The 14,006-nt window shown below is 39.4% G+C and overlaps 1 protein-coding gene and 1 non-coding gene across 7 annotated transcripts in view; both read right to left on the minus strand.

Moving 5' to 3' along the window:
- WAC (WW domain containing adaptor with coiled-coil) overlaps positions 1-14,006 on the minus strand; it is a 79,171-nt gene that overhangs the window by 35,571 nt on the left and 29,594 nt on the right. The gene's annotated exons all lie outside the window — the stretch shown is intronic.
- LOC133045404 (U6 spliceosomal RNA) lies at positions 4,846-4,952 on the minus strand. The gene has a single exon (XR_009690265.1). It is a non-coding gene; the product is annotated as a U6 spliceosomal RNA (small nuclear RNA).

A 14,006-nucleotide genomic window follows, 5' to 3' on the forward strand; every position in this document is an offset into this window, starting at 1 on the left:
ATACTGAGTTTCGTATAAATTGAAGGTTTGTGCCAATCTCATATCTATCAGTGCTATTTACAGCATTGGTTCACTTCTTGTCTCTGTGTCACATTTTGGTAATTCTCATAACATTTCAAACTTGTTCACTGTGATTATCTTTGTTACAGCAATCCGTGGAGAGTGATCTTTGATTTACTATTGAATTTGTTTTGAAACACCACAAACAACACCCACACAACATGGCAAGCCTAAATGATAACTGTGTGTGTTCTGACTGCTCCCCCAGGTCTCCCCTTCTCCACGGGCTGTCATCTTCCCTGAGACACGCAGTACTGAAATTAGGCCAGTTAATAACCCTACAATGGCCTTTAAGTGCTCAAGTGAAAGGTAAGAGTCACATATCTCTCACTTTAAATGAAAAGCTAGACACAGTTAAGCTTACTGGGGAAGGCAGGTTGAAAGCCAAGACAGAAAGCAAACGAGGCCTCACACCAGTTAGCCAATGTGAATGCAGGAAGAAAGTTCCCACAGGAAAATTAGAAGTGCTACTCCAGTGAACACATGAAGAAAGCACAACAGCATTGCTGCTGATGTCGATAAAGTTTGAGTTTAGATGGAGAGAAGATCATATATACCAGCCACAACATTCCCCTAAGCCAAAGCCTAGTGCAGAGCCCACACTCTCTTCAATTCTATGAAGGCTGAGAGAGGTGAAGAAACTGCAGAGAAAAGTCCGAAGCCAAGAGGTCGGTTCCTGAGGCTGAAGCAAAGAAGGTGCCTCTGTAACATCAAAGTGAAGCCACAAGTGCTGATGTAGAAATTGCAGCAAGTCACCCAGGAGATCAAGCTAAAATCTTAACATTCATGAAGGTGGCTACATTAAACAACAAATTTTTCAACACAGATTGAAACAGCCTTCTATTACTTTCACAGAAAGAAGACGTCAACGCCTGGCATCAAAGCTTAAAAGAACAGGCTGACTCTCTCAGGAACTAAGGCAGCTGGTGACTTGAAGTTGAAGCCAATGCTCATTTACCACCTGAAAATCCCAGGGCCCTCAAGAACTATGCTAAATCTTCTCTGCCTATAAATGGAACAACAAAGCCTGGATGACAGCACATCTGTTTACAACATGTTTTCAGCCCATTGTTAAGATGTACTGTTAAGAAAAAAGACTCTTCTCAAAGTACGAGGGCTCACAGACAATGTGCCTGGTCACCCAAGAGCTTGATGGAAACATACAAGATTCATGTTGTTTTCATGACTGCTAACATCTATTGTGCAAGCCCATGGATCAAGGAGTCATTTCAACTTTCTGTTCTCTTTCAGAAATACACTTCATAAAGTTATAACTGCCAATAGACATGAGTCTGACTGACCTAGGTAAAGTAAATTAAATACCATCTGGAAAGAATTCATTCTAGATGCCATCAAGAACATTCATGATTCATGCATGGTAAGAGGTCAAAATATCGGCATTAACAGGAGTATGGAAGAAGCGGATTCCAACCCTCACAGGTGACTCTGAGACTTGTCAAGATTTCAGTGGAGGAAGGAACTGTAGATGTGGTGGAAATAGCAAGACAACTAGAAGTGGAGCTGAAGATGGGGCTGAAAGGCTGCATCTCATGATAAAACCTGAATGGATGAGGAGCTGCTTCCCATGGATGAATAAAGAAAGAGGTTTCTTAAGAGCGAAGCTACTTCTGGTAAAGATGCTGTGAAGATTGTTTGAAATGACAAAGGATTTAGAATATAACAAAAATTTGATTGATAAAAGCAACAACAGGCTTGGAAATCACTGACTCCAATTTTGAAAGATGTAAAATGCTATCAACCAGCACTGCACACTAGAGAAACATTTGTGAAAAAAGAGCCAAGCCAGCAAACTGCATTGTCTTAAAGAAATCGCCACAGCCAGCCCAGCCTTCAGCAATCACCACCACAATCGGTCAGCAGCCATCAACATAGAGGCAAGACCTTACTATTAGGATCCTGAAGGCTCACAAAATAACATTTTTTTTTTTTTTAGCAATAAAGTACTTTAAAATTAAGGTGGTTGTTCAGTCGCTTAGGTGTGTCTGACTCTTTGCAACTCCATGGACTGCAGCATGCCAGGCTCCCCCATCCCTACTACCTTCTGGAGTTTATGCAAATTCATGTCCACTAAAGTCAGTGATGCTCTCTAACCATCTCATCCTCTGCTGTCCCCTTCTCCTTCTCCCTTCAATCTTTCCCAGCATCAGGGTCTTTTCCAATGAGTCAGGTCTCTCCATTAGGTGGCCAAAGTACTGGAGCTTAAATTAAGGTATGTACATTTTTTTAGACATAATGCTATTACTTAACAGACTATAGTATACTAAACCTTTACATGCACTGGGAAATAAAAAAGCTTGCATCTTACTTTATTGCAATATTCACTTGACTGAAATGGTCTTGAACCAAAATGGCAATCTCCCCAAGGTATGCCTCCAAATGGGTAAGAAAGGTGGATTAGGACAGACGATAACCTAAAGTTTCCCTTACTCAATTGTAATGGTCAGCAGATCTAGGAATTCAAAAGTGGAGCAAGAAGTCCATTCCATTAGAAAGGTGAAAAGTAGGGGACTCACATATAGTAACGTAAAAAACAAGCATTATGAGCTCTGAATGAGTAACAGCAAGGCAAGAAGAAAGGGAATAACCAAGATTTAATCTTGACTAGAACACAGCTTATTGGGGAAGCTAGAAGCAGACTCAGAGAGAGACCCAATAAAGCTAATGATATAACAAAAGATATGTACCTAGGAAAATGTATGGGGTACAAGAGAAGAAAATTTCCCAACAAGACAAGACTGCTGCTTAAGATGTCTAGTGGTTTCTTCATCTACTTGTTTAAATGTACCTTGCTGGACAGTATGTATTTATGTAAAACATCCTAAACTTTAAAAAAAATACAGTAGTCAATAAATTCTTCAATAAACATTTTAAGACTGAACACAACTGAAAGAAGCAATCAGTGAAGGATAAGCTCTGTGTACAGGGACATTAACATGCCAGCCTGAGATCGCTATTAGAAAAGTCTGCTTGCACAGTTGGTCCTTAGCTAGCACAATGACTGTTCAGGAGGGTTCCCACAACAGTAACTGTTAAGAGTGGTTCACTGTGCCTAAGCCTTTCTGCCGACCACATGGTTTATGCTGAATACCTGTTTTCCTACTGGGAATCCAGACTTTTGGTTCAAATCAGGCAGAGATGCCTACATAAGAATCCAAATCCAATAAAAACCTTGGGTTCCAAATCTCTAATAAGCTTCCGCAGTCCACAACATTTCACCAGTGTTGTCACAATCCACTGCTGGAGGAATGAAGGGTGTGCTGTCTTTCTCTGCTGGGCCAAGGCTCTCAGAAGCCTGCACCTAGTGTCCTCCAGACTTTGCACCACATGCCTTTTCCCTTTGCAGATGTCACTTTGTGTTCTTTCGCCGTTATTAAGACAAAGCCATGGTAATGAATGTTAGGTCCTATGACTCCTCTTAAGACAATCACCAAGCCTGGGGGGGTGGTCTGGGGACCCCAACACATTCAGTTACAAAGAAAAAAAACTCCAAATTAAGACTGTTTTTCATTCATTTTTATTAGTTGGAGGCTAATTACAATATTGTAGTGGTTTTTGCCATACATTGACATGAATCAGCCATGGATTTACATGTGTTCCCCGTCCCGATCCCCCCTCCCACCTCCTTCCCCATCCCATGCCTCTGGGTCTTCCCAGTGCACCAGCCCTGAGCACTTGTCTCATGCATCCAACGTGGGCTGGTGATCTGTTTCACCCTTGATAGTATACTTGTTTCAATGCTATTCTCTCAGAACATCCCACCCTCGCCTTTGCCCACAGAGTCCCAAAGTCTGTTCTGTACATCTGTCTCTTTTTCTGTTTTGCATATAGGGTTATCGTTACCATCTTTTTAAATTCCATATATATGCGTTAGTATACTGTATTGGTCTTTATCTTTCTGGCTTACTTCACTTTGTATAATGGGCTCCAGTTTCATCCATCTCATTAGAACTGATTCAAATGAATTCTTTTTAATGGCTGAGTAACATTCCATTGTGTCTATATACCACAGCTTTCCTATCCATTCGTCTGCGGATGGGCATCTAGGTTGCTTCCATGTCCTGGCTATTATAAACAGTGCTGCGATGAACACTGGGGTGCACGTGTCTCTTTATCTGGTTTCCTCGGTGTGTATGCCCAGGAGTGGGATTGCTGGGTCATATGGCAGTTCTATTTTCAGTTTTTTAAGAAATCTCCACACTGTTCTCCATAGTGGCTGTACTAGTTTGCATTCCCACCAACAGTGTAAGGGGGTTCCCTTTTCTCCACACCCTCTCCAGCATTTATTGCTTGTAGACTTTTGGATAGCAGCCATCCTGACTGGCGTGTAATGGTACCTCATTGTGGTTTTGATTTACATTTCTCTGATAATGAGTGATGTTGAACATCTTTTCATGTCTTTGTTAGCCATCTGTATGTCTTCTTTGGAGAAATGTCTGTTTAGTTCTTTGGCCCATTTTTGATTGGGTCATTTATTTTTCTGGAATTGAGCCGCAGGAGTTGCTTGTATATTTTTGAGATTAATCCTTTGTTGCTTCGTTTGCTATTATTTTCTCCCATTCTGAAGGCTGTCTTTTCACCTTGCTTATAGTTTCCTTTGTTGTGCAAAAGCTTTTAAGTTTAATTAGGTCCCATTTGTTTAGTTTTGCTTTTATTTCCAATATTCTGGGAGGTGGGTCATGGCAGATCCTGCTGTGATTTATGTCGGAGAGTGTTTTGCCTATGCTTTCCTCTAGGAGTTTTACAGTTTCTGGTCTTACATTTAGAAAAAATATGGAACGCCTCATGAATTTGCGTGTCATCCTTGCGCAGGGGCCATGTTAATCTTCTCTGTATCGTTCCAATTTTAGTATATGTGCTGCCAAAGCAAGCACCAATTTAAGACTTTTAAAAAGAAAATCTACACCAAAGAAGAAGACCCACACCAAAATTTGTACTTTTCAGGTGTAACTTAAAAACTATTTTTAAAACTCAGCTTTACAGTTGCATGCAAGTAAAAAATAACTAGTAATATGGCCTACAGAACACCATATTTATACCCTATGAGTTGAGAATCCCATGGAAATTTCCATAAATATGTTGCAACAATGAAGAAAAGAATGGCCAGTCTTACCAACTGAAATGATTCCCAGAGTAGTTCTGTAAGAAGCCTGGGTTAGATCCCCTGACATTTATTTGCATACATTCTTGAGCAAAATGTGAATCTATGAAAACAACAGTGCCACACTAAAGACGTGGTAAAAGACATGATAGGAAGAGTCCTCTATAAGCCTAAGATGTATCAGAAATGAGATCTACTGATCTCTCTTGAGTTTAAAACACAAGAATTCACTTTAGTGTTATTCTTCATATCAATGAAAATTTAAAAAAAAAAAAAAGTGATAATTAGTACTGAAGCACTTAACCTCTGAACAAATGACATGTAAGATAGCTTTTAGGTCCGTTGTTAAGTGTTTTCAGAGGGCACAACATAACAATTAAAAACAATAAGCATCAAGACACACTAGTGTAAGACTTTAATAGAATCAAGAGAAAAAACTCAATCAGCTGTTAAGAGGAAAGCTATTTTCAGAAACAGGAGCTTTTTGATAGGGACTAAATTCCACATTCTATGAGACAGACTCATCTAGAAGACTTAGCAAAACTACCAACTCTAACTTAAAGAAAGAAGTGAGGAGGAATTTCCTGGCAGTTCAGTGGTTAGGACTCTGCACTTTCACTGCTGAAGGCATGGTTCCAACCCTTGGTTGGGGAACTAAGATCCCATAAGCAGAGAGGTGTGGCTCCCCAAAAAAGTGAGGACCAAGATTAAGACACAGATATTTTATTGAAAGACTAAGAATAAACTGATATTCTTAAATAGAACCCAAAATAAGTAAAAGAGGTTGTACAGGAAGCATGATAAAGCAGGCAACAGGCTCTCTAGATTAGGGTCAGAAGGATGCACTTAAGAACTCAAGGCAGGGAAGATTTGCCTCTGAATAATATGACTATAATTGGCTGGGCTTCCCTGGTGGCTCAGATGGTAAAAGCAACTGTCTGCAATGCTGGAGACCCGGGTTCGATCCCTGGGTCAGCAAGATCCCCTGGAGAAGGAAATGGCAACCCACTCCAGTACTCTTGCCTGGAAAATCCCACAGACAGAGGAGGCTGGTAGGCTACAGTCCGTGGGGTCGCAAAGAGTCAGACACGACTGAGCGACTTGACTTTGACTTTATAATTGGCTGAACCAAAGGTAACTATTACAAAAGCTACAGTTTATATTATCTTCCAAAGTATTTGGGGGTGGGGAGGGTGAGGGTGAGCATCCCATTGAGACTTAATTTCTCCATGTAGTTCTTTCCAAACTGAAGTATCAAGCAGGCAGAAAAGCAAGGTCAGAGCAATGATTATGGTTATGCTTTTCCACAGCCATACCTATGGAGGGCTACAAACAGTATTTCTTTGAAAACTCCTACTTCATCTCTCATTAATTTTTATATTCCCATTATACTCCCATTAATTTTTATATCCCACTCCATGGTGGATTTGTATGTTTCAGGATAAGAAAAGTGTTTTTTATTTTGGTAATAGCAGTATAGTGTATAGTCTAAAGCCGAGAGAAAGAATAAATGAACTGTGGATGGTAAATATCCAAAGAAAAATACAGCCACACATAAAACTTGAACTCAGATTTTCAGTGCTAAATTCAGAGACATATACATACATATGCTGGTGAGAGACTGTCTCCTAGATGCTGCCTGGCTCAACAAAGTAATGGAAGCAAAAGCTGTTTACATGTCTGATGACCTTTATGCTTTCTTTACATTACCAAGAAAAAGGCTCTCCACTTCAAAGAAATTATCTCCTTGAGAAAAGCAGAATTTGTGACTAAGTGGGATGAAACTGTTTTAAGTAATACTAATTTAAACCAACCTTAAGAAATTAAAGTCTGATGAAGCAAGTATTCAAGACTTTCAGACCACAGGTGCAGCCAGCCATTTAAGTATTATCTACAGTTACTTTTGTTCTCTTAATTGTGGCAATGACTGTGTGGACTGTGGGACTAGAATTTTTACTATCCAGCCCGTAAAGAAAAAGTTTGCCAACTCCTGCACCAGGCAAATGATAGACAGTTCATGTTAATGGTGCAAGATGCTGCCCTCCTCCCTGATAGAATCTTCACTATTTAAAAAGGCAGAATAACCCCTCCTACTTGTCAACCTCTAAACTTCAGAAGCTAGATCTTAAGAGTGAGAAGGCTATAACCCACAGTCTGAGAAAGATGAAGTCCTAAGAGAGTACCATGGGAAATGGGACAAAAAATGTATCGAAACTCACCTGACTCAGCAAGAAATGGGCATTAAGCAATTAGACTGCCCTCCCATTTAGAAAAGGGAACTTGGATATTATTAAATGGAAAGTGGGAAGTACATACAATTCTATATAAACAAACAAGGCTAGGAAATGCAACTAGCTCTTCTGAAGATGAAATAAGTTCCCAATCTATTCAGGGGCAAAATATGGCATTGTGTCCTTATTCAGAACATGATAACCACTAGAATTCCCTACGACATCCTCAGACTTAGAAATTAGGTCTTAATGCTTTCTCCAAGAAACTGGGAAGAATATGTAAGGTACACTTATAACAAATGAAGATCTCAAGTACATCCACCACCCCAGACTGGTATCCAAACTAATATAAGCAGATAATGTGCATGACTGAATAAGGTTCAGCAGTGGACCTCAAATATCAATCTAGTAAACAATGTACAAAGGTAATTTCACAGAGATTGTGATTCACACTCTATAAGATGGGATCTCAAGATCTGGATTTTTTACAGGCACTTTCCCTGTCAAGATGGTTTTGGTGGTCAGGATCCAGACCAGGGCTTCCCAGGTGGCACTAGTGGTAAAGAACCCGCCTGCCAATGCCGGAGACATAAGAGATGCGGGTTTGATCCCTGGGTTGTGAAGATCCCCTGGAGGAGAAGAATGGCAACCCACTCCAGTATTCCCTCCTCAGAAATACCATGGACAGAGCAGCCCAGCGGGCTACAGTCCATGGGGTCACAGAACAGTCAGGCACAGTGAGCACGCACACATATATTAATAAGTATCCAGACCACACTTTATTCCAAGTGTCCTCCTCTCATCAATTAGAATCAGAGACCACAGATTTAAACATAAAGGGATTTCAGACTTCCCTAGTGGACCAGGTCTCCAATGAAGAAGACGAGGGTTCCATCCCTCATCAGGCACTAAGTCCCTGCACTGCAACTCCTGAGTCCACACATCACAACTAGAAAGCCCACATGCTACAACAAAAATCTCGTGTGCCACAACTTAGATCCAATGCAGCCATAAATATTTTGAGAGAGAGACTTACGCTTAAAGGTCAGGGGGAGTTCACCAAAAAAGTCATCTACCTGTAACGGGCATTTCTGTGTAACAATCAATGTTTTCCTGAAACACCTTGAATTCTGCAAAACTGCACACTAAAAGTAGAAGTTTTATTGGGAAAATAGGGTAGGGGCAAATCACTCAAAACTACACTTTATCATAACTGGAGCATAACAAAAACTTGAACACTGACAAGCAGCTCACTATGTTTGCAGATTGCTTTAAGGGATACTAAATTACTGGGGTTGAGAACATGGAAATGAAATACTGGGTAACAAGGCAACCATCAAAAAAAATGGACAGAAAAGTACAAATTGCCACAGAGAGGAAGCCACACAAAGCGAGGAAAGCAGACCTGAATTTTCTTTAAGGGTCTTGCCTGTACAGCTAGATAAGGGTTTTCCTTTTCTATTTGAAAGTTATATCCTACTCCTGCTATTCTAATTTCCATTTCCTAGAAAAAAAATTTTCATGTATGAATCAACACAACTTCATTATATTGATGCCATCCTCCAATTTACCGACTGCATGAGCTACCGGGTGATGAAAAGCAAAAGTTGTAGCTAACTGGACTGAACTACTCTGTACAGAACATTTTTCAAAGAACCATTTAATATCTGGAAAAAAATCAGCTTCTAATTAGCTGAGCCTATAACCTGATTCTGTTTTATTCAACCTGCTGAATTCTCTAGAAATGTAACTGTTGCACACATTGTACTGTATTGAGTTTTGTCTTGGAACTTTTACCAAAATGTTCAACTCTTACAAAAATCTCATTACCAATAATAATGCCATATAATGCACCTGCTGGTATCAAGAGACATGAGTTAGGACCAAAAATAATTAAACTTGTAGAGATAAATGAAAGATACAGCTCTCACTGATTAATAAAGCTCTCACTTTCATTAATATAGACTATTTAAAAAAGAGTACTGCTATCTTGTATGTTTATAACAAATGAATATGCTAAGTATTTTCAGCGCATTGATACCAACTACTCTGTGCAAATTACATTTAACATCATTTCCTTTGAAGTTGCCCTTTTATTCCCTACTCTTAACATGTGCAGGTGGTATGCATTATTCACACTTGTCTACAGGCTAGAAATGGGGAGTTTACAGAACACTTGAGAAGGTGCACATGCAACAAGGAAAACTGAGTTGTATCCCTTCCTTACATCATACAAAATAAACCACAGAAATTAATTTACGAGCAAAAACTATAAAACTCTTAATGGCATAATCATTGCCAAAAATATGAGCCAAAAAGAAAAAACAGATAAATTAGACTTAGTCAAAATAAAAAACTTCATGCTTCAAGGTACACCATCAAGAAACGAGAAGACAATCCACAGAATGGGAGAACATATCTGCAAATCATATGCAAAGGACTTTTACTTGGTTCTGCTAGTAGAAACTCTCTGGCCAAAAGGTACATGAAAAGATGCTCAACATTAACCACTGAGGAAATACAAATTAAACCTGCAATGATATATAACTTCACATCCATCAGGAGGGCTACAGTCAGAGAAACAGACTTAACAAGTGTTGGTGAGAATGTAGAGAAATGGCACTCTCCCACACATTGCTGCTACAGTAGTAAACACTCAACTGCTTTGGAAAACAGGCTAGCAGTTCTTAAAAAGGTTATATATAGTTATCATATAACCCAGTAGTAACACCTCTAGGTATGTGTCCAAAAAAAATGAAAGCATGGGTCCCAAATGTTTACTGCACACTACTTGGAACTGCCAAGAGACAGAAACACACCAAATGCCCTGCAAATGAATAACAAATGAATAAAACATTCTTTGTCTATACTATGGAATATTATTCAACAAAAAGGAACAAGTATTGCTACATGTTAAAATACGATGAACCTTGAAAATATTATGCTAAGTGAACAAGCCAGTCACAAGACTATACATTGTAGGATCTCACTTACATAAAACATCCCCATGGGCCAATTCCTTTCTATAGAGACAGAAAGGAGATGAACAATTGCTGACATGTGGTAGCACAGGGGAGTGGGGCTGCAGGTGCAGCCACAGTTTCTTTCTGAATGATAAAAACGTTCTAAAATTGGTTGTGGTGATGGCTGCACAGCTGGAAATGGAGGAACTGTATGGCAGGTGAATTACACATCAAAAAAAGGATACAAAAGTTTACCATATCTTATATTTGATTTTTACTTGTCTAGCTTAGAAGTCTGCCATCATTTCTCAAATCCTACTCCATGAAATGCTTTGAATAAACAATCTTGTGTGGTCAGGTGAATCTGGAAAAAGTTGCACATGATACTGTCTTACAGAAAACTTAAATAAACTTTAAAAGCACTGAGAATTGTTGGTGAATAAACTTTAAGAACCTGGTGCAGGGGGAGGAATTAAGTACAGATATTTGATACAATATGAACCGAACCTCAAAATCACCATGCTAAGTGAAAGAAGCCAGTCACAAAGACCACATGCAATCCATTTATATGGAATGTCCACAACAGGACAATCTATTAAGACAGCAGATCAGCAGTCTGGAGTGGGCAGGGAGAAAAACGGGAATGATGCTAATAGGTATGGAAATTTTTTTCCCCCCAGGGGATGGGTGGTAACTGCGTGGAATGTGAGTTATATCTTAATGTTTTCTAAAATAACTAAAAAATTCTTGCAGGGTGGGGAGGTTGGGTCTAACTAAGTTGAGAATCATTCATTTAGTGAAGAATACTCAGTCAGGCCTCATTTAGGCAATCTGGGCTTTAATCAAGATTTTGCCTCAATACTTCACTAAATAAAAATGAGGAGGTCATTCAACTTCTGTAGTAACCGCTACTTGTCAAATAAGGCAATGGTGTGCAAGACTACAAAAAATGACAACTAAATAGGAAATGCCATATTATGAATACTAGTAACTTCTTTGGACCTCTGCCATCTCACTTTTTACTAGGGGACTGATTTAGACATTGGAGTAAGATTTTTATCCTCTCTGTTAGCTCTTGGTGAGGGCTGTATTAACAAACTAACAACAAAAAATCCAGGGCCTTCAACCTGCCTATGCCTTCAAGATTCAGTGCCTCATACTTCTATTCCTAAAAAAAATTATCAACACAGAACTCTCAACTCTTCAGCAATCTCAGGCACTGGCCTTAATACCACGCAGAGTAAACAGGTAGTGAGCACTACAGGCCATGTTGACTGAATCCTGGATAAAAGCTCCTCTTCTTGACTCCAGTAGAAATTCACTGGGTTCACCATAATAGCTAACTGCCCTCCCACTTTCATTCTTATCTCCAGTTCAAAACACTCACCACAGAATACACAAGATAATCTTTTCAACATGTATCTCAGATCACGACATGTGTTTTTGAATTTCAGTGAGTACAGAGGGAAGCCATTCAAACTCCTCATTGCTCACTACACTTTAACTACACTGGCCTCTTTCATTTCTCTGAATATAGGCCCAGTTCTTTCCAACCCTAAACCCTTCATACACTCTACCTGCTCACCTGCTCATACACTCACCTGCTCACTATCTCCCACTGCTGTCTGTGTACTTGCTGATCATCCTTCAGTTTCAGCTTAAATGCCAAGTTGTTAGAAAAGCCCTCCCTGATCCCTCAATCTAAAAACAAGTCCCCACTGAGAATGGAAACACGTATATGTATGGCTGAGTCCCTTCCCTATTTACCTGAAACTATCACAACATTGTTAATTGGCTATATCTCAATACAAAATAAAAAGTTAAAAAAAAAAATTTTTTTTAAGCCCCCATCACAGCACATCTGTCCTTTACAGTTATTTTTATGCAGTGTAATTAGACGACATCTCACATTGCTCCCTATGCTTTCTTATTTTTAAATTAGCTGACTGGCTCCTCTAAGACAGAATGCATTCCTTTGAAAGAAAAATATAGGTTAGTACGAAAAATAACAAGCATTTTTAGTTAAATTTATAAAATTATCATGAGACTCTAAAAGGATGAGTAGGAGACAATGCAGCTGAAAAACTTAAAATATCCTTCTCCCAAGCTGATGCCTTTAGAGAGACAGTACAACAAACAAGGAGAAAGAGAGGCAGGTGCTGGCACGCCTTTAGGTCTCCAAGTTATTTTCCCCTCCTGACTCTAATCAACTGGACAAGAAGTGGCAGAGTTCAACTTTGGACGCCTCGTGGCACCCCCTCAATCTATGAACAGATGAACAAAGGAATCTTCAAGTAAGTGCCATGTCCTCTATGAAACGGAGAATAAAATTCTGTCAAAGCAAACAATATGAACAAACGGCATAAAAGGATGTGAGCACAGAATGAAAGGGTTCAGAGGGCAATGAGCAGAACTAGTTTGACAGGAACATGTGGTTCCCAAATGAGATAAAAAGTATAGTAAGCTAAATTAAGCTAAAGACATCAAGGACCCTGGAAATCAAACAAAGAGGGTGTGTGCGGAGATTTTCATCTTTGCTTTTGGGGGTTTTTTGGTGGTGCTTTTGAATAGTACTGGGTGCATCATGAAAAAGCATATTAAAAATATATCTCTAAGGAAAACATAAAAGACTAAAGAATAAGATTAAGAGAATTCTTTCTAGAGAAATGGTTATCTAGTATTTTTCTCCCAACTTCAAGCCACAAAATTTCTTCCTTACATGGCTGCCTGCTCATCCTTCAGATGTCAATTCATGTTACTCCCTTAAAAAGCCCTCTCCCTGACCACCTCCTACACCTGCCTCCCTTCCTCCCTGCCATTATCATTTACTTTCTTTATAGCACAAATCACAACATGAAGTTACCCTCCTTGTCTACTTTATATTATGTCTCTTCCACCAAGAGAGAAACTTCCTGTGCGTAGGAACCTTGCTGCCATGCCATGCTACAATCCCTGATGTAACTACAACAATGCTTGAGTTTCTCAATAGACACATGAATGGAAACCCAATACCTCAAACAGGAGTGCCTCTTGCTATAATGGTGGTAGTGGGGGATTAAGAGTAAATAGCTCAGTCACATTCTTGGAACCTCTAGGCTCTATACAGTGTCATTTAAAAAGAAATGACATAGATTATCCCTAGTTTAGCTCTGGAAAAGGCTGGATAGTAGTTAACAAGTTCTATGTATCATAAGCAGGTATACAAAGTCCACCTGTTAAATATGACATAGCAAATAGGTTTGAAGACACTCATGACCTGAAACAATCACTGAAAATGTCTGACACCCTCCATTCTATTACCTAGGAAAAGTGCTTTCCCCAAACCTATAAGTTATATGAAAGAAAAAAGGCAGCATATTCCAGCAGTTACCTCAAGGAAAACACTATTGATGAGAAGTTTTAAAACTGCTCTGTGTCTCTTAAAAGACACTTACTCTTTGGAAGGAAAGTTATGACCAACCTTGACAGCATATTGAAAAGCAGACATTACTTTGCCAAAAAAGGTCTGTCTAGTCAAGGCTATGGTTTTTCCAGGGGTCATGCATGGATGTGAGAGTTGGACTGTGAAGAAAGCTGAGCGCCAAAAAATTGATGGTTTTGAACTGTGGTGTTGGAGAAGACTCTTGAGAGTCC

This window comes from Dama dama, chromosome 23, assembly GCF_033118175.1.
Source record: "Dama dama isolate Ldn47 chromosome 23, ASM3311817v1, whole genome shotgun sequence".
NCBI classification, from domain to species: Eukaryota; Metazoa; Chordata; class Mammalia; order Artiodactyla; family Cervidae; genus Dama; species Dama dama.